General features: G+C 34.1%; 1 protein-coding gene across 1 annotated transcript in view; it reads right to left on the minus strand.

The window, feature by feature from the left end:
* LYPLAL1 (lysophospholipase like 1) overlaps positions 1–20460 on the minus strand; it is a 51737-nt gene that overhangs the window by 21376 nt on the left and 9901 nt on the right. The window lies entirely within an intron of this gene.

Consider the following 20460-nt stretch of genomic DNA (forward strand, 5'->3'; position numbering starts at 1 on the left):
AAAGATATCAAGCCACATCTTCAATGTCTTGACTAGGGAGGTTGACTGATCTCTACTAAATCTCACCTTATAGAATTTACTCCAATGTTTTGCCCTTTCAAGATATTTCTTAATTCTCTCATACACATTAGCTATCTTTCTAACTTTTGCCATATTTTAAGATATTTCTTAATTCTCTCATACATATTAGCTATCTGTCTAACTTTTGCCACATGAATATCTGATAAATGTACTATCTATACCTTTATCTAAGTCACTGATAACAGCACTGATAATGGCACAGAGTCAAACATAGCTCCCTTGCGGGCACTCTGCTAACAATTTCCAAGCTGAGAATGAACACTTCATGATTACTGTTTAAGTCTAAACAATTATGATATATTTAACTGTACTGTCATCTAACCCAGTAGTGTCAAACTCAATAGAAACCCATAGGTGAATATTAACTTAGAAAATCACATATTAACATTATCTAATTTCTATTGTATTTTTAAATTTTATTTTGTTAAATATTTCTCAATTACATTTTAATCTGGTTTGGTGGCACCAGGGCGTGTTGTGAGTGGGACTGCATGTTTGACACCTCTGATCTAGTTCACACTTTTTTTTCTTCACAAGAGTAACATGAAAGCCTTTACCAAATGCTTTGTTAAAACTGAGGTATAATATTCCATATTAGATACCCAAGGTGATTAAAAAAAAAACAAAACAAAACCTTGTTCTAAGGAGACACTAATATCACAGCAGTACACTCATATGAGGCAGCCAAAAATAATGCATAATGAACGGGTGTTAGGCTGACATACTAGATATAAAATATCCCAGTTTTAAGTTGATTTAGATAGATCCTATGGCTCAATCTACATCTCAATACCAAAGGCTCTATCAAAAGAGCTATAGCACATTTGTGTGGTCACAGAACTGAGAAGAGCAAACTATGAACCAGCTGAACAAGAAAAATGAATCTTTGAGGTCATTTATAAAGCTCACGATCCAAATGTGTCCATGGCAAAATTATTTGGTAGAAAGACTGACGGTAATTAGAACAAGAAGTAGGAAGAAAATTAGAGAAGGTCCTGATTATCACTTACATTCTCTTTTCTGTAAAGTACAGTTCATTCATAGTGTGTGACCGACACCAATAAGATTGCTACCATGTTCCCCCCAACTAGTATCTTGCTCTTGGTTCAAGACAGAGTTAAGAGAAGTATGACATGGTCTAAATTTGAATTTCAGAAAAAGTTAATTTTTGCTTCAGCATCTCCAATTTCTGAAATAGAAGTTAAAAAAAACACACAACATGATGACAATCTACTTAAAGTGATAATAAAAATGAAAACAGGTGCATTCTAAATAAAATTAGCATTGTTAACAAAAATAAGACAAAGATTTTCTTAAACTGTACTTTAATGACAGCATACTCTGAATCACACAGAATTCATGATACTCTTAAAAGCTTGAAATAAAATATTATTTTTCTATCTTTCCCCTATTTCATTTCCCATTTTATTTTGCTACTTCTCCAAGTGTTTATTTCTCTGTCAAAGCACTTAAATTTAAGGATGATATCATAGCCTAAAATGTGAATCATGCTTGGAACTGAGCCACACACACACACACACACACACCCGATTTTTTTTTTTACAATGCTTCAGTGTCATGAATTAATTGCTCTTACAGAATAGAAAACAGATCTATGCTAATGCAATAGAAATATTAGTATTTTTACTAAAATAGCTTTCTTTCAAATATTAGAAAGAATTAAGGTTTTGAAAAGATATTTGGAATAAGGACAATGGAAGTGTGGCATTTTTAAGAAAAATAGCTGTTTTTATTTAATCCAAATCACTGTAATTATGATAAAAATACTCAAGGCTAAAATCCCTTTATTAGCTGGCACAATACAACTCAGACATTATCATGGTAAACAAATATGTCTGGCAAGGAACCATACGTACAACTCCAATAAAAAAATTAAATACAATTAAGTGATGTTGTGTTAGAATGATACTTACAAAGTAAAGAAATAAAGACTTGGTACATTCAGTTTCATATTGTATATTTATTGCTCCCTAAAAATCACAGAATCCAATGGTTATTCTATAGCAGTTATACTTATGACAACAACCACTTGTGTCAGTAAAGGATACATCAAACTTAATTACTTTCCTTTGAAGTAAAAAAACTTAAAATTATCTCCAAATGCACTAAGGCTCAAATTTATTCTAATTATTTTGAGATGCTATGGGGTAAACAATTTTTGAAATAATAAAAATGGGGGGAGGAACGAGGAAAAACAAAGTAAAAAGGGCACAGTTGAGATGAAGCAAAAAAAAAAAGATGGGAAGCTCTGAACACAATGTGTAGTATTTATCATATAGGTTTTCCTGAAATGGAAATTTATTGCTATATATTTTGAATCTTCTCTTACATTCTACTGTTGCACATGGCAATGCTTTTTTTCTGTTTAATTATTTTGTATTTAAGTTAATAATTTTTCTTTTTCTTATTGGGCATTTAAGTTTTAGTATTTAAGTTTAAAATAAATTAATAAAAAATAATAATTAATTTGCATACGCCCATTTTACTATGGGTTTAAAACAACAAAAAATACTTACACAGGCACACAAACATACACACACAAACTTTCATTGCCAACTTTTATTTTGTGCTACCACAACACCCTTTCTCTCCTTGCTAATGCTGAACTTCTTAAAAGAATGGTCTAGACCAGAGGTGTCAACCTCAAATAGGAACATGGGCTGGTTTATCTTCCTGTGGGAGGTTTTTTTTTAAAACTTGTTTTTTGGAGTATTGTCTGTTGAATGTTGGTTGCAAAAACCTCTTGTCTATATTATCTTCACTTCCTTCCTTTCCTTCCTTCCTTCCTTCCTTCCTTCCTCCTGAATTCCTTAAAATTTAGCTTTTGATCCCCATGATTACACTGAAATTATTCCCTCAAAGGCTTCCAATGATTTACAGGTTAAACTCAACAGCATTTTCTCAATTTCTTTCTGCCTTGCTCTTTCTGCAAAATCCCATAGTATAATCACTGCTTTCTTATTGAAGCACTTCTACTGGTTTCCATGACACTAAAGTTGTCTGGTTTTCCTGCTTTTCTTATTGTTCTTGCCCTGGTGTCTCTTCATTTAGCTACCTTAATAAGGGACCTCCCTAAATCTCTTTCTTCACTTTCCTTTCCTTCCATAGCTTCATCTTTAGCAATCTCATCCACTGACATAAGACATATCTTCCAAAAGTCTAGCCATAACATGACTATTTCTGCTGAGTTCCAGACTAACAATTTCCAAATTTTCACCCGGATGTCTATCTAGCACCCAGGTCCAATATTTCTAAAACAAAACATAACTTTTATCAAAAAATCGGCTTTCTCCCCTAATTTGTTTCAGTACCATCATTCTCTGAATTACCCACGCACAAAGTTTTAAAGCAGTCTTTTGACTCTTAATTCCTTCCCTTGGTCCCACTGTCCAATCAGTGGGCAAATCCACATGTGTATGTCTGACTCAACTAATACAAAAAGTCTTTTATAAGGTCTTTTTCTTCTTCAGTAGAGCTATTCCATATATGTCTGATAAGTTTTCCCTGATCATATTACTCCTTAAAAACTTTCAATGGGTCTCTATCATCCAGTAAACAACAGGGAATAAATAATTTTAGAACTCAAAAACCTTCTAAAATTTGGTTCCAAACCACCTTTCCAGCTTTATTTCAAATTACTGTTCTTTATATAATTCTAGACAAATGACATTACTTTTTATGTCCTATTCATTTTGGGATCCCTTCCATTTCTGTGACTTTACTTACACCATCCCATTATGACTGGAAAAGACCTCTTTTCCTTCCCACCCACCCCCCCTTTTCTGCCTATTAAAATCCTTTCTATTCTGTAAAGTCCATCTCAGGTGTTAACTCCATCATGAAGTCCTCTCTGATCCTCCCAGCTTAAAATTATGGCTCCCTCCTCAAATTTCTCATAGCACTTTGTCTGGACCTCTCCTTTGCACTTATCCCATTCTCCCTCATACTACTGTTACTTATGACCTATCTTCTATTAATGGAGTGGGTGTTTTTGATCTAGGGTAGAAATGACAAAGAGAAGGGAAGAGATTGGTGCAATCATAGGGGGTAGAATATCTAAAAGCACAGATACACAAGCGGTCTTAATGAGATATGGCAACATTTATCAGTCTAGTTTTGCTTAAGTATAAAGTGTATTAAAGAAAGTACCAAGAAATATGACTGGAAGCGTAATTTGGAAGAAATATTGGCAAAAGAGTTTGATAGTGAGAAGCCTGAAGGGTTTCGTATAGAGAATGAACTGCTTAGAGCTATGCACTCAGTTCAATTCAATAAACATTTATTACGTACCTAAAACATAAAAGACATTATTTCATAAACTGGGGATATAAAGATGAAATAAGTCACAGATACTTCTTCTTAGGAACGTATAATCTAACAAGAAGGACAAAATATATACACAAAATACACTATAGAATCTAATCTATATCCTTGTAGGCATGGTCATTATAATTTAGATGATTCAATAAGTTGGTTAAATGAACCTAAGCAGTGGTGATTAAAGGTTCAATGTCAACCTTGAAGGAATTTATTCATGAAGTACAATCAGTCTCTGTTCTTGGCTTTAGTCCAATCAATGTCAACATGGTGGCTTTGAGGACATGATCATCAATCTGTGGATGACAGAAATCTATGATTGCAAATAAAATATATTACAAAGTGAGGATCCAAAAAGGATATATAACTGTTGGCTGTATCTAATAAAACTGAATTTTAGGTAAATAAATGTCAAGTCCTACACTTGGGTTAAAAAAAATTAACTGTACACAAATACAAGATAAAGGAGACACAACTCAAACAATATAGTATATGAAAATGAACTAGACAGAATTTGGGCAACTGAAGGATCAATGAATGAAGAATATGTATGATATGACAGACAAAAATGCCAAAGATCTTAGAATGCATTAGGAAAAGTATAGTGAATGAAGGATGTTATAGTTTTGTTATATTCTACACTGGTCAGACAACATATCAAATATTATTTTCTGTTCTGGGTGTCATATTTTAGGGAAGTTAATGATAAACTTTAGTACATCCAGCAAAGGGCTAGCAGGGTGGTCAAAGAACTAAAAATGTTTAGCTTGGTAAAGATAAAAATGAAGTAAAACATATGTAGCTATTTTAAGCATTTGAAGGGTTGTCTTGGGGAAGGACTAGACTTGTTTTGGTCTCAGAAGGAAGAACTAGGAGTACTGAACTAAAGGTGCAAAGAGACAAGTTTCAGAATTAATATAAAGAAAACTTCCTAGCAATCAGAACTGTCCAAAAGGAAATGGATTGCCTTTGAAGGCAGTAATAATTAATTCAAAAAGATATTACATGATAACTCACAATAAAGTTGGAAAGTGGATTCTCATTCAATTATTGGCTGGAAAAAATGGTCTCAGAGGTCCCTTCTAGGTCTGAGATTCTAGGAACCTGAGATACACACATAGGAGGTATCAGATGCAATAGATTGAAGAAGTCAAATCTACTTGATTTGTTAATGATCAGATATAAATAAAGCAGAATATTCAAAATTAAGACCAATCTTTTTGAGTTTGTGAAACTGGATGAATCTGGTGTCACAAATGAAAAAAAAAAAAAGAAATGGGATTTGAGGGAAAGTGATTAAGTTCAGCTTTGGGCAAGATGAATTTCAGATGTAGAGGACAGCCAATTCAGACAGAGATGCAGTACAGAGCTTGAGATACAAAGTTGGGAATAACCTGCACAGAAATAAAAGAGCCATAACTAGTATGGGGAAACAGGGCTCTGTCTCAGGCTGATGACAATGAAGGTGCTTTTATTCCCCAGGATGCTTTCTTCAAAGTAGGGGCATGCTTCCTCAGGCCTTAACTTACCATCCCATCACTACCTGGATCCATCCCAGAGTATTCATCACTACGGCTAGTTCTCCATACCACACTCCCTTCCCAACACCTGCTGAGTCATAGGTAGAGTCTTGTAGATTGGAACATTCCCTGTCCTGCTGTAAATAGCTTGTTAGATAGTGCTCTATGTGAATATTGTCTCCATCTATATTTGCCCCAGACATATGCACATACCAACAGCATTAACATCATTTTTATTACTGACAGCAACCTATAGTGTTGCTGCAGCACTATTATATATTTTGATGACTGGGGTTTCTGCTTGAGGTTTCACTTGGTCAAAAAAATTGATTCTGTTCAGCAAGATTTTAAAAACTATAATCTTTCACTGTATATTACTAAATGAAAAAAATGCCATTTCTTTACTTCTATAGAATGGTTTAAGAAAAAGTTTAAAAGTGTTCGACTTTGTCTTGATTTATATAATTTCACAATTGCAATGGTTCATTAGTATAAAAGTAAATAAAACTGACTTAAAACTGTTTTGAACAGAGAATAGCAACTCCTTTTCCTCCACCCCACCACCTCCCTACCCTAGAATGACATTTATGACCAAATAATAAACTTTTCAAGATAAGACTTATTCTGGAAACACTGACCACAGTACACTGGTAAAATAATTAACACTCTAGCTCAATGGTTCAGGTCAGCAGCAATAGTTAGTGCATTAGATATGTATGTGTTAAGAGAAACTTACAGAAATATGAACTGAAAATATGCTCAGAGAATCTGAATATTTGTTTTAATCTGTTTATGCCCCAGCATCTTAAAATTAATTTGCAATGTGAAACACCACAACAGTGACAAAGAAAATTGTTCGGAGGAAGACATTATCCAAAGTTCAAAGAAGACAATTCTGGCTCTCAAATTAGTACTTTGTCCACACGTGTGATTTCTACTCAAGGTTAAGTGAAAACAAAACATATCTTGAAATCTGAGCATTATGTTGTATCACACACCAATACAGTATCAACAAAAAATCACATGCAGTATATATCAGATAACTTTCACCACCTAAAAGTATGAAAAACAATACTTAAAAAATCATGCATATTTCATAGCGTTTAGTCAAAAAAATTTTCCTTATCAAAAAATTTTCCTTATCAAAAGTTATTAGATAGTCTCCATATATGTTGTTATTTTCACATCCAGGCTCTCAACTTGGAGTCAGCAGATAGATTTGAGGGGATCTGTGAACTTTGACAGCCCCAGTTATCCCATCATAATTACAGATTGATAACTCACATTTACAAAGCACTTTTCTCAAAACAACTCTTTCAGATAAATGTAGAGGACAGCATTTGAGTTAAGTTTTAATTGGTTCAAAATTTTCATCTTACTCAACTCACCGCCTTTTTTTGTTTGTGAGCTCCTTGACAGCAGAGATTATCTTTTGCCTTACTTTGTATCTACAGTGCTTAGTACAACGTCTGGCACATAAAAGGCACTTTGTAGATGTTTACTGATTGACTACCTATATGATAGTAAATGAACTTATTTTGCCTTTCTTTTTAGGTTTATGTTTCCTGGGGCTGTTTGTCTTGAGTTCACCTCCCCACTTAATTATATATCATATACAAAGCCGTCCTAGAGAATCTACAATCATTCAAATAGATAAGAGTTCCCATAAGAGTCATAGGTTCAACTATACTTCACTACCCTATGTAAAGGGGCCTCAGTAAAAATATATAGTTGTATCTGAACTTGTCTACCCAGCCCTTGAGGGCTATGTCCCAGAGTGGATTCACTGAGAAATAATATGGTGTCAGAACTACTGCCTTGCATTCTCAGATCCTAATTTTCATCCTAGATAGTAAGGAAGAAGAAAATTATTGGCAATGACCAGTGAATCAAGGGTGCAAAGGGTAAAGCACTTTACAAGGCCTAAACAGAAGGCCTATAACTAACATTTTATTTCAGATATAATACTTAACATATAATACAGATAATAAAATACTAGGCATAGGCTTTTTGGGCTTTGTAAAGCACTTTGCACCCTGCACACTGCGTATGTGTCTGTGTACATGTATATGTACATGTATATGAATATGTATATCCACATGAAAGCTTACAGAGTCTTAAGTTCATTAAAATAACAAAGACCTCAATCAACAAGCATTTATTAAGTGCCTACGACGTGTTAGGCCCTGTACTAAGCCGATAGCATTGTCTGATATTACTTGAAACATAGCAGGTTGGGCTACATGACACTACATTTTTTCATGTCTGACAAGAGTTGAAAGGAAGTGGTAACTGCCCTTCTGGGCATGGGTATTATCATGTTATTTTGCCAATATCTAGACTAATGATGACTGAAAAGTCACCTACTTGGGAAGAGTGAATTTTTCTGAAACACCAAACTAAGGATCTGAGTGTAATATAGTATTGCCACTGAGAATATTTTTTTTTATTTTATTTTTATTTAAAATAATATTTATTATTTTATTCTACAATATTTTTCTAACAAAAAACTACTAGTTTTTTTTAAATACTAGCAAATAAAGCTGAGAATTTTAAATTGCTTAAGCATGCTCTTGGTCAAGGCTTTTGCACTTAGGCAAGGTATTAATAACTTACCTAGCCCTACCAATCAATGTATCTCAATAACAGCATTGCCATATACTTGGCAACTAAGTAAATCTTGAACTAAGATATGCCTGCCTTATTTGGCATCAAAGCAAAGTCCTGGGTTTAGGAATTTCCAGAAAATTGGTACTCAGGAAGCTGACACAAGTGAGAGCTTTATTATTATGTGGCACAGCAAGCAGCGCACAGGAGTGGGTGCATATACATATGTATACATATACACACATATGCGCACACACGTGCACACACATACACACACACACACACAAAAGATGGCAATATAAACAGACAGAGCTTGTCCCCAAGAATACAAGAAAATCACCTAGTGTGATGGGGGAGGGAAACATGTCAGAGAGGAAACATGCCCATAGTTGGAGTTCAGGTGGCAAAATTATATACCTTAAGAATGGGCTTGGTTAAGAACATGTAATTGGTGCCAGATGTGGGAGGGGGCATTCCTAATCAGACCCAGATGTGGTGGAGAAGATTTTGGGGTCATTTACTGATACCAGGCTTGAGTGAGGCTTGGGTAGGGAGAGTTTATCAGGACCCCAAACTGAGGAGAGGGATCTAATGTTAACTATCGAAGGCAGCCGAAGAGAGGACTAGCTGCAGAGTTTCATCCAATCAAAAACTGTGAGCCTTATATGCTTGTCAGAGAGTTAACAGAAGAAAAGTACAAATGGTTTGGCTTCTCCTATGTACTTTTATGGACATTAGGACTACTTAGCCTAGTTTATTCTGGAGTCCTATCATTATAATCATGTCATCAAACAATAGAAAATGTAGAATTATCACAATGCCCCAAATTCTTGATGTCAAAGACAGTAAGTTACTACAATAAGTTGTACAAAAATTCCACTATGATTTAAAGTATTACATTGCTAAGAACACTAATTATGTAGTCTTGCTTATATTACTATAAACTATATATACTATAGCTGAGCTCTTCAAAAAATATACCAAAAAGATAACACCTAGTATGAGAAGTTGACTAAGTTCTACTTCCACAGTGCTACCAAAAATGAAGACCACAATGAGGAAGTCAGAGATAATACCAAAAAGCTGATTTAGATTCAAAAGTATTATAAAATAGGAAGGTAAATATAAATACAAATGACTGTTATATTAAATACAATTTGTATCACAATTACTTCAATACGTTGGTATATTGCAGCATCGAAGTAATTTTATTTTTTATTTTATTTTTATCTAAAATAACATTTATTATTTTATTCTACAATATTTTTCTAGTTTTTTAAATACTAGCAAATAAAGCTGAGAATTTTAAATTGCTTAAGCATGCTCTTGGTCAAGGCTTTTGCACTTAGGCAAGGTATTAATAACTTACCTAGCCCTACAATCAATGTATCTCAATGGATATTCATGGAAATTTATTTAAAGCTATTGCTACACTAACCTAAAAGGAATATTTTTTCTTTAAAACACAGTATAGATGTGGATCGAAGAGTTACATCAGCTCTTACAGATCTAATTTCAACTCGTGACTTTTAACAAAAATGTAAAAATCAGAATAGGAAGAATTCAATTTAACAAAGTGATGCTTTAATGAAAGAAGTTAGCTAAAACATGTCAACAGTGGGAAACTTTAAAAATGGCATATGCTATACACACACACACACACACACACACACACACACACTCACAATTTTTAAAAAGTAAACTGTTATGATTGGTATCTATTAAGAAGAAGGGGGGGGCAGCTAGATGGTGCAGGGGATAGAGCACTGGCCCTGATGTCAGGATGTCAAATGATGTCAAATCGGTCTCAGACCAAACACTTGACACTTACTAGCTGTGTAACCCTGGGCAAAGCACTTAACCCCAATTGCCTATTTAAAAAAAAAAAGAAGAAGAAGAAGAAAGGGAAGTTAATCCAGGTCCCCTGTAGTATGGAACTTTGATCATCTGGTCAACACACTTAGTTTTGTCACCCCAAACAGGATTCAAATAACTTAACAGTTATACCTACAAGAAAGTTATACATAAATTTACAGCAGAGTTAATATTATTCTTATACTTGATACTGAGAGTAGATCTGGGTAGTTCATTAATTTTTTTTTTCATGACATAACAATGGATTCCCAAGATTTTTACTTGCAACTTTAAATGAAACTACAGGCTCTAGAAATCTTTAAAAGGATCTCTCAGATAAGCTTGCTTAACATGACAGATTTCTTCTCCCTGTTGTACCCTATCTATATCCTCTCCTCCTAGACACCTAAATCTTTTTAAAGTTTTGCAAAACAGCTATCTCCCATGCCCTAAATTTCAAAAAAGACAAAATTTCACATTTTTGTCAAAAAGATGAAACTCTTTTAACAAGTTTACAAAAGTTAGCATGTATACATTTGAAGATTGCTTAGTATAACACAGTAAATACAGTCAGGTAGATAGCAGTAACTTACATTTTTGGCACAACACATAGAATGTTCAGAGCTGAATGGGAACTTTTTGTTTAGTCCAAATCCCATCACATAAAATGGAGCTCCACAAAGAAGTTAACTTACCTAAATTCATGAAGTTAGTTACTAGTAAATATGTGAATACAACTCAAGTCTACAGACTGAATCCAATTTTCTTCCAACTATGGCAGGCTGTTCGTCAAATATTTATTACTAATTTCTCTAATGATAGAAATGATCAAAGTACCTGACTCAAAAACAGAGTGAACGGAGGAAGGCGTTTATTTCATTTCTTGCAAGAAGCGGGTGTGCTACTCCCAAAGAGCACACACTGACACAGAAGTAAAGCAAGCTCTTATACCTTAAGGTGTCTCAGATAAGCTAATTAAATAGGTGCAGATGCAAGAACAGCTGTTAGTTATTTGTCAATACTTGTAGTTAAAGAGTACCTGCTAATCAGGATATATTAATCCACAGGCATTCTGTTTTCACATTAACTGCTGTGGAAACAGAAAATTTCACATCAAATATTTTAGCATTTCAAAAAACAAAACTGAGTTACTAACTTTACATGTAAAATTTTAAGAAAAAATATTTGATGTTGGATAAAAAACATGAAAATTTAATTTTGTTTCTTCCGCCCACTTAACAAAGGTATACAGATATTTTATATGTACTTCAGAGAATTTCAGAGTTGGGGGACCAGTCCAACCTATACCTAAAGGGAATCCACCATACATGAAAGGTCTATATATCCATATATGTATAGCTATACACACACACACACACACACACACACACACACACACACACACATACACACACACATACACGTATGTATCCAGCCTCTTCTGTTAGATTTTCCTTGTATCAAGTATAAATTTATCTCTGAACTTTCTACCTACCACTCTTGATTATAGTCTTTGGAGTAAAACGGTAAGTCCAACTTCTCCAAATACTTGAAGAGAGCAAACCATCATTTCTCTCTGGAATCTCCCCTTCTCCAGGCTAAATACTTACTTCAATTGATCCTCACATGACACAACTTACAGCAACATAACTTTATGATACTAGCTGTCCTCCTTTAGACACCTTCTTGTCAATATTCTACTTAAACTATATCATCCAGAACAATACTTCAAATATAGTTTGACTAGGACGCAGTACAAAGGCTCTATCATCTCCTAATACCTAAACACTATGCTTCTCTTAATGCAACCTTTATTCACAGTAGCTTTTTTAGCTATTACATCATACAAGTGACTCACAATGTTTATAATGCTCTAAAACCTCTTTATCTTTTTCAGACAATTATGCCTTCCCCTATCCTGCACTGGTTAGATTTATACTCAACCCAAGTATAAGACTTTACATTTACTCTTACTAAACTTCATCCTACTAGATCTAGTGTAATGTTCTCTTAATCAAAATCTCTTTGAATTCTGTCATCCAGTAGGTTAGCTAACCTTTTTAACGTTGTATCAACAGCAAATTTCATGCACATGTTATCAAATTCCTTGTTCTAAGTCACTTATACAAATGTTACGGAGCACGAGGCCCAAATGGAGATCTCTGAGGCACTTTACTGGAGGGAGACCCCTGGACAAAATGACACTGAACCCTTCACAACAACTCTTCACAACCCTTCTCTGAGACTACTCATGCAGTCAGTTCTGATTCTATCTAACTGTATTATCATCTAGCCCAAATCTCTCTAGCTTTTCCAAATGAAGAACTAATAAGACAATTTAGCAAAGGGCACTTCTTAAAAAATTGGATATAACATATATTTTGGTTGTGACCTATATTATGAAACTGGAAGCAAAACATCTGCCTAATCACTTATAAACATTAAAAGCTATTCAAGACCATCTGAAAAGTCAGACACTCTGAAAGTAATTTGCAGAAAAATAAATGTGAAATTACACAGACTTGTGACAGAATTTCCAATAGTTAATGGTAGAATTGGGAAGGATCTCAGGGATCATCTAATTCAATTCCTATATTATATGGGTGAGGAAAATGAGGAGGATCAGAGAGGATAAGTAATTTGCCAAAGGTCAAGTAATTACTAAAAAGTAGAGTCAAGAGGTATAAGTAAAGCATTCTATTTTTCTAGTCCTGTGGTCTTTTTACTGTTACTCGTTTTACTGACTCAGAAGCAAAAAAAAGTGACAGGAAAATTAGTTACCTCCTAGAATATAAATTGTTTAATTTGATAATCTGCAGTCACCCCTAATAATCCTAATGGTACTGAGTAGCCCTAAATATTTCTCTGAATTTAGTCAGGAACAATTGATTTATCTCCAGATAATCACATGCTATAAATGGGGTATTTTCTGAATATGGCCCATAACATATATATACAAACTGGAAGAAAAACACAAGTAGGTAATTAACATTTTGTGGAGCAAAATATTAAATTCTAGAAAAAAATATTAATTCAGATATACATATAACATATTATATTCACTAAACCTGGCAGCATAAGACTAAGAAGTTATGTATGACCTGGCTAACGTGGGAAATTGTTTTGCTTGACCATATGTATTTGTAATAAGTTTTGTTTTTCTTGCTTTCTCAATGGAAGAGGAAGGCAGAGGATGGAAGAACAGAATTAGGAACTGAAAATAACATAAGACGGAATTAAAAAAGTATTATGACCAACATCCACCAACATCACCATGACTAGTTTAATTAAAAAGCAGAAGCTACAGGAATACCAATACTAAAACTCATGTCAATAACATCTCTAATTTATATAGATATTTAGGTTTGCAAAGTAGTTTGTATACATTATCTCATCTGATTATCTTTTCAGTTTATAACACTATTGGGCAGTTTCTAAGAAGTAAAAACAACACTTAGCATCATTATAATTTGATATGGAAAAACAATAATTTTGACCTATCTTAAGATAGGTCAAAGAAGAAACTGCAAACAGATAATATAGCTGCAATGAACTTTCTGTTTAATTTTAAATCATTAATAGAAATGTGAGAGTGGAGGTTAAGATGGAATGGCCAAGTTAGTCTTAGAAACCCTTAACCTACAATATTTTATTTCTTAATTAACACAAAGCTGATTTATATTTGAAAAGTTAAATACTCTTAGTGTTGCCAGCCAATTGCTTTAAAAAAGTTCTATAAGAAATATCTGGAAACAAAACTTTGTAACTCCTATGTGATATATAAAACAAATAAAAGAAAAATTATATGACTGCTTGCGACAGAAGAGTAATTTTGAAATACATTTTCAAACTTGATTAAAATACTGAAATGAGCATTATTCTCTATAATTTTTATTTAGAAGAGCCCTTATAAAGTTTGGGAACCCCTAAAAAATCAAGCTTTTAAACTCATGATGCTTTAAGTTAATTTTTAATAATTAGTTTTATAACCTACTATTATATTTTCATCAATACACTTGATTACTGCTATAGAAAAAGATTAATGAAACATAACAGACCTTTAAAAATATCTAACTTGCTGTATATTTAATCATTCAAACATTTTGACAGGTCAGGACAGGCTTCTGGTATTTAGGTTTCAACCAATAAGCATAACTTTACATACTTACTTTGTTTGTATATTGGTACCAAACTGTGGCAGGCATTACAGTACTTAAATGCATCTGTTTTATTTCACTGTTTCATTTAATGGTTCTTATCAGGCACAGGGGCCTGAAACGTAATATTCCATAATGTAGTTCACTTCTTATAGTAAAAAACAAATGAAGTTCAGGACTTTTTCTTTTGATACACCCTTTCATAAAAAGAGTATACAGTAATATTTGAAAAGCTATAGTGTTGAGGGATATATGACTACAAATTGCTTTATTTTTTATTTAAAGGAAAATTTCCACATTTTCACTTTTTATAGATGCTTCAAGGAGAGGCATTAACAATAAAGAAAAAGAAATGAAACAGTTTTCTTTAAATGCCCTAGTTAATTCCACCTATTCTTTTCTTTGACTATGCTATGTGTTTTTGACTTTCTAAATGAAAATACCTTTATTTTCCTAAAAAACTTCTTCAGTACAAGAAACCAGTTTTACCTAAAATATTTTAAAATGAAACAAAGTTTGTCTTCACAATTAAGTTTGGCTCAAAAAATGTTAGTAAAAGTTTCTTACAAATCAAAAGTTAATTCAACAAAACATTTAATAAATTTAACATTTGTGAGCGCTAAATCCCAGAACTAACTTCAGCCATTTCCTAAGGAAAGGAAGCAAAAAATTTAAAACTCAAAAGAGTAAGGAAAGGCAGCTAGTAGAAACTCCTTTCTGGGGAAATGGAAAAATGTTTAATGCTTCTGGCTGAAAGTAATTAGGTCTTAAAATAAAAGTAGACTCGTGCTTAAAAAACTCTTTTAGGGCTAATCTTTATTTCCATGTGAATTTGTAATTTTGTATTGATTAAGCTTGTATAAGATTCAAAGATTTTACTGTGCATGGCTCCATCTGTTCATTTGATTGGTAAGAATCAACTAAATGCAAAGAACCATACCCAAAGGAGAAGCTCATGGGATCATATACTGATTTACAGCTAGAAGACACCTTCAAGGCCATCCAACTCCTTCATTTTACAGATGAGGAAACTGAGGCCCAGAAAGCACATGTGAATTGCCTCAGGTCACACAGCTAGTAAGTATCTAAGACAGGATTCAAAACTCAAGTCTACCTAACTTGAAGTCTAGTATTCTATCCACTAGACTACCTGTCAACCTAATGGTATAGTGCAAAAGGTGCCAGGGTTGGGAGTCAGGAAATCTGGGTTAAAATCTCTGGCATTAAATAGTCATGTGTTCAAAGGAAACTCATTTACATTCTCTGAGTTCTAGCTTTCTTATCCATAAAATAGGAATAAGAATACTCATATCTACCTTAAGGTGTTTATAAGTTATTATAATGTTAGGAAAAAAGTTGATTTGTTGCTAATTCAATCTTCAACCTATTCCAAAAGAGGAAGGCCACAAAGCTAAAAATTGAGGGTAAAAACTAGTTTATGATAGAGGTCATAAGATTAAAAGGCATCTTAGAGGTCATTTAATCCAACCAAATGCTTTATAAAGGATGAAAAAGAGAATTAAAAGTGACTTTCCCAGTTTTCCTAACCTGGAAAGCAGCAGCATGGTATAAGAGAGTGCTAAGACGTGGGGTTGCAAAGACCTGGGTCTGACTACTCCCTCTGACACTTACTGGTTGTATGACCCAGCACAAGACTGAAGAAGTTTTAGAAGAAGTAGGACTCAAGGAAAAAGAAGTTGATATGATTAAGGAAAGTCATGTATGAATTTTCCAAAGGAGATGGCCACAAAAAGTATTATCAAGAACAATAAAAGACTGAGGATTTTGCTCCTAGAAAGTATGAAAAGGATGTCAAATTTAACAAACACCTAGATAGAGTATAATGAAAAAAGTATCTGGTGATATTTGCCTTTCTGTGACAGATAAATGATTATCTATGTTCAAAATGCAGGCTGGTCTCCCTACTAGAAAAGAAGATAAAAGGGACAAAAGAATACTTCTCTACTCTCCTGGTTATCTGACAGAAAAAATTATTTAATAACATTTCTTAAATGAAAGAACGGTTTTGATGCGAAATTTTTTTAAAGGATACAAAGTGACAAAGGAGACCACCGATTCTGTCAGGAGATTGGATGACCAAAAAATATGGCACAGAGGAGAAAGAGAAGGACCACTAGACACACGAAATTAAGTAACAAATATGCTGTACTTCCCAAAGAATAAGAAGTTAGATGGGCTCTCTGAGGAGGAAGCAGTTGTTTTTCAAGGAATGATGATGAGCACCCACAGTTGTTTTTATTTAAGAGGTGATCTGAAAAAAAACGGTTAGAGGATGAAAAGAGAAATAGTTTATTTTAAGATGCCATGCTGAGGGGTAATGACACATTTATCTGTCCATAGGATAAATGCAGCAGGAGGACTTCTGTCCTGAAGCATATGTCAAGGACCTGATAGGAAAACTCCCAATAAACTAGATGGATGATTTTAAGTCATCACTGCTTTTAGTGATATACTAGGGCCCAAGAAAGGACTCTAGAGGATATTGCTAAAGAGTATGAAGACTTGGGAGGAAAAAAAGGAAGAAAACTGAAGCAAAGGTGGTAATTTCATCACTGTTGATGATCAAGCAATTATTAGATGTTCACTTCCCAGATCTGCCTCAAATAGAGAGGCAGATCTGGGAAGTGAGCAGCTGATAATAAATCTGGTGTCTTAGAATGAGATAATGATTTCTGGACCATGTTTTTAAATAATGGAATGAAAGACTCCTGGCTAAGGATGAATTTCACTTAGAATATAGTTGCTTAGAGTCTAGCAAATCTAATAAAAAAGAGCTTTAATTTAGAGGATGAGGAAGGGAAGAAATGGACTCAACTGTCAATATACAAGTGCAAAAAGTATGGGGAAAATGCAGAATAAAATAATGATCTTACCCTAATTTAAGGAGGCAAATTTGGCCTGACAGGTTGCAATGAGACTTGGATAATGAGACTTTCTGAACATAAAGAATATATTCATGTCAGAAAATCTAGGAACGAAGTATAGGGTAAGCCTAGTGGACATTTTTGAGGTAAAGATAAGTAGAAGTAGAAACATAAAAGGTATTGTTAAGGGTGTATCAAACTACAAAAATAAGAAGGAGATGGGTTCAGGGAAACAGATCATGAGCCTGGTGTGGAGACAATAATGAAGAACTTCAATGATTTAAACCTCTGTTAAAGTTCACACTCTGCAAAGGCTGCGCAAAAAAATAACTTTTTTGCTTACCTTAATGACAATTTCATTTTTCAGAAGGTGGAGGAACCAAGGAGATTTTCTATTTTTATTTTAATTTTTACCCATAGTGATTGCTTATATGGAAATGATGGGAACCACAGAGAGAAATAATTACTGAAGAATGGTGTAGTAGAAAAAGAATTGGATTTAGAGTCAGAGGACTAGGGTTTGAAACTGTCTTTGCTGGGTACTACTGTAACTGTGACTGTGGGACAGCCGTGTAATCTTTCTGGGCCTTTGCGTCCTCACTTGTAATCTGCATGAATCTGATGAGATGATTTCAAGGTTCCCTGCAGTCCTAAATTTATATTATGATCTCAGAATCTGTGATAGATATGAAGAAATTGAGACATCATCTCAAATTCACTCTAGATTTTGCGAGAGCAAATTTCAAAGTTTAGAGAAACAAAAGGAAAAATCTCATGGACTAATTCTGAAAGGGAACTCAGCCAAGGAGTCCTGGGAAGCTCTCAAGAATAGAATTCTGAAGATGTACATATAAAAAAAAATTCTAATGAGAAGGATACAGGGAAGATGTCGCTACCTGGTCATTATAACTCCTTTTGGATTCTTGCAGTATTTTTTTTCTTTGACATGGAAGCTCTGGATTTTGGCTATGATATAACAGAGAACTTTCCTTTGGAGATTCCTTTCCACAGGTGAATGATGGAGTCTTTCCAATTTCATTCTGCCCTATAATTCTCATAGTTCTGAGTCATCATTTACGATTTCTTGAAATATAGGTATCTAGGCCTTTTTTTTAAATCATAGCTTTCAGGGAGTCCAATGATTCTTATATTATCTCCCCTTGACCTGTTTTTCAAGTAAGTTGCTTTTATTATCAGACAGTTTGAAATTTCATCTATTTTTTTCTTTCAATCTTTTGATTTTGTTCTAATACTTCCTGTTTCATGGAGTCACTGAATTCAGTTTAGTCTATTCTAGCTGGCAGGCAGTACATTATATGGGTAAAGTTTACCATTTTCTCCTTTTTTTCTGGAAGTTAGTCTTCTTTTAATGAAGTCCAAGATTCTCTTAGTCTTTTTTGGCTGCCCTCTGTCATTACTGACTCATATTGAGTCTACCAAATTGCCCAGATTTTCAGACAAACTGTTGACTAACCATTAATGATCCATCTTATATTTATGAAATTGAATTTTTAGACATAAGTAAGGTTTTTATTTTTATCTCTATTATATTTCATTTTATTAGATTCATCCTAATGTTCTATCTAACCCAGGGGAGGGGAACCTGTGGCTTTGAGGCCACATATGGCCTTTTAGTTCTTGGGTGCACCCTTTTGAGTGAGTCCAAGTTTTACAGAACAAATCCTTTTATTGAGGGGGTTTGTTCTGTGAAGTTTGGATTTAGTAAAAGGGCCACACTTGAAGACCCAGAGAGCCACATGTGGCCTTGAGGCTGCAAGTTCCTCATCCCTGATAACTATCAAGATTTTTTTAGATCCTGACTCTATCATTAAGAGTGTTAATTTCTTCTAGCTTTGTGTCACTTGCAAATCCAATAAGCATGTCATCTATGCCTTTACTGAATTCATCAGCAAAAAGATTAATAGCACATGGCCAAGTACAAATCCTTCAGTCACTTACTATTCTTTGAGTCTGGCCAATCAACCATCTACTTAATTATCTACTTAATTATACTATCACTTAGCCTATATCAACTTTTCTGCAAGAAAAGCATGGTACTATCTTTAGATATTTTCCAGCTACCAGTATAGTAACCCCATCAAAAAAGTAAATAAGTTTAGACTGTCATGACCTGCTCTTAATAGAGCCATGTTGGCTATTAGTCACTGATGCTTTTCTAGGTTTTCACTAACCATCTCTTTAAGAGTATGTTCTAGAATGGTGGTGTCAAACTCAAAACAGAAGCAGGGGCCACTAAACTATATATAATAGGGATCCCTGTAGGATGCATATTGACTTAGAAAACCATATATTAACATTATCTAGCTTCTATTGTGCTTTTATTTATTTTGTTAAAAATGTGTTAATCACATTTTAATCTAGTTCTGGCCCAAGTCAGAGTGTTGTGGCCTGCACTATGGTCTGTGGGCCACATATCTGACACTGCTTTTCTACAGCTTTCCAAGGAACTGAAGTCAAGGTGACTGGCCCATAGTTGACAAATTCTACTTTTCCTTTTCAGAAAACTGGGCCTTTGCCCTTTTCCAGAATTTTTCAAATATTGCTGATGGTAGCTCAGTAATTACATTTTTCAGTTGACCTATTCCAGGTGACAAGTATTCATCAAGGGGTTTTCTCTAACACTTGTTTGGTAAGTTCTCTGTGAAAACACATTGGTTTTTCAGAATATTGTCCATTTTCTTCCTCCTTGGAATTTCTTTTGGTATCTTCAAGATGCCATTCTGAAAGATAGCTTTTAATATGGGGTTTCCAACCCCACTGCTCAACCAAAACAGCTTCCTCCCAATTTACCAATGTCTTTGACTGCTAAATCTGTCTTTTTCTCAGTTCTTATCATATTGACCGCTCTGTGCCTTGTGATATGACTGACCACTTAACTGATCTTTTCTAGATCTTTTCCTATGTGTCTGGCTGTTCCTTCTCAGTCTACACTCCCCCTCACTGGAAGTCTTCAAGCAAAAACTGAATGAACTTATCCACGATGTTATAGAGGGGATT

The sequence above is a fragment of the Phascolarctos cinereus genome, unplaced genomic scaffold (genome assembly GCF_003287225.1).
Source record: "Phascolarctos cinereus isolate Bilbo 61053 unplaced genomic scaffold, phaCin_HiC Scaffold_5;HRSCAF=322, whole genome shotgun sequence".
Taxonomy (NCBI): Eukaryota; Metazoa; Chordata; class Mammalia; order Diprotodontia; family Phascolarctidae; genus Phascolarctos; species Phascolarctos cinereus.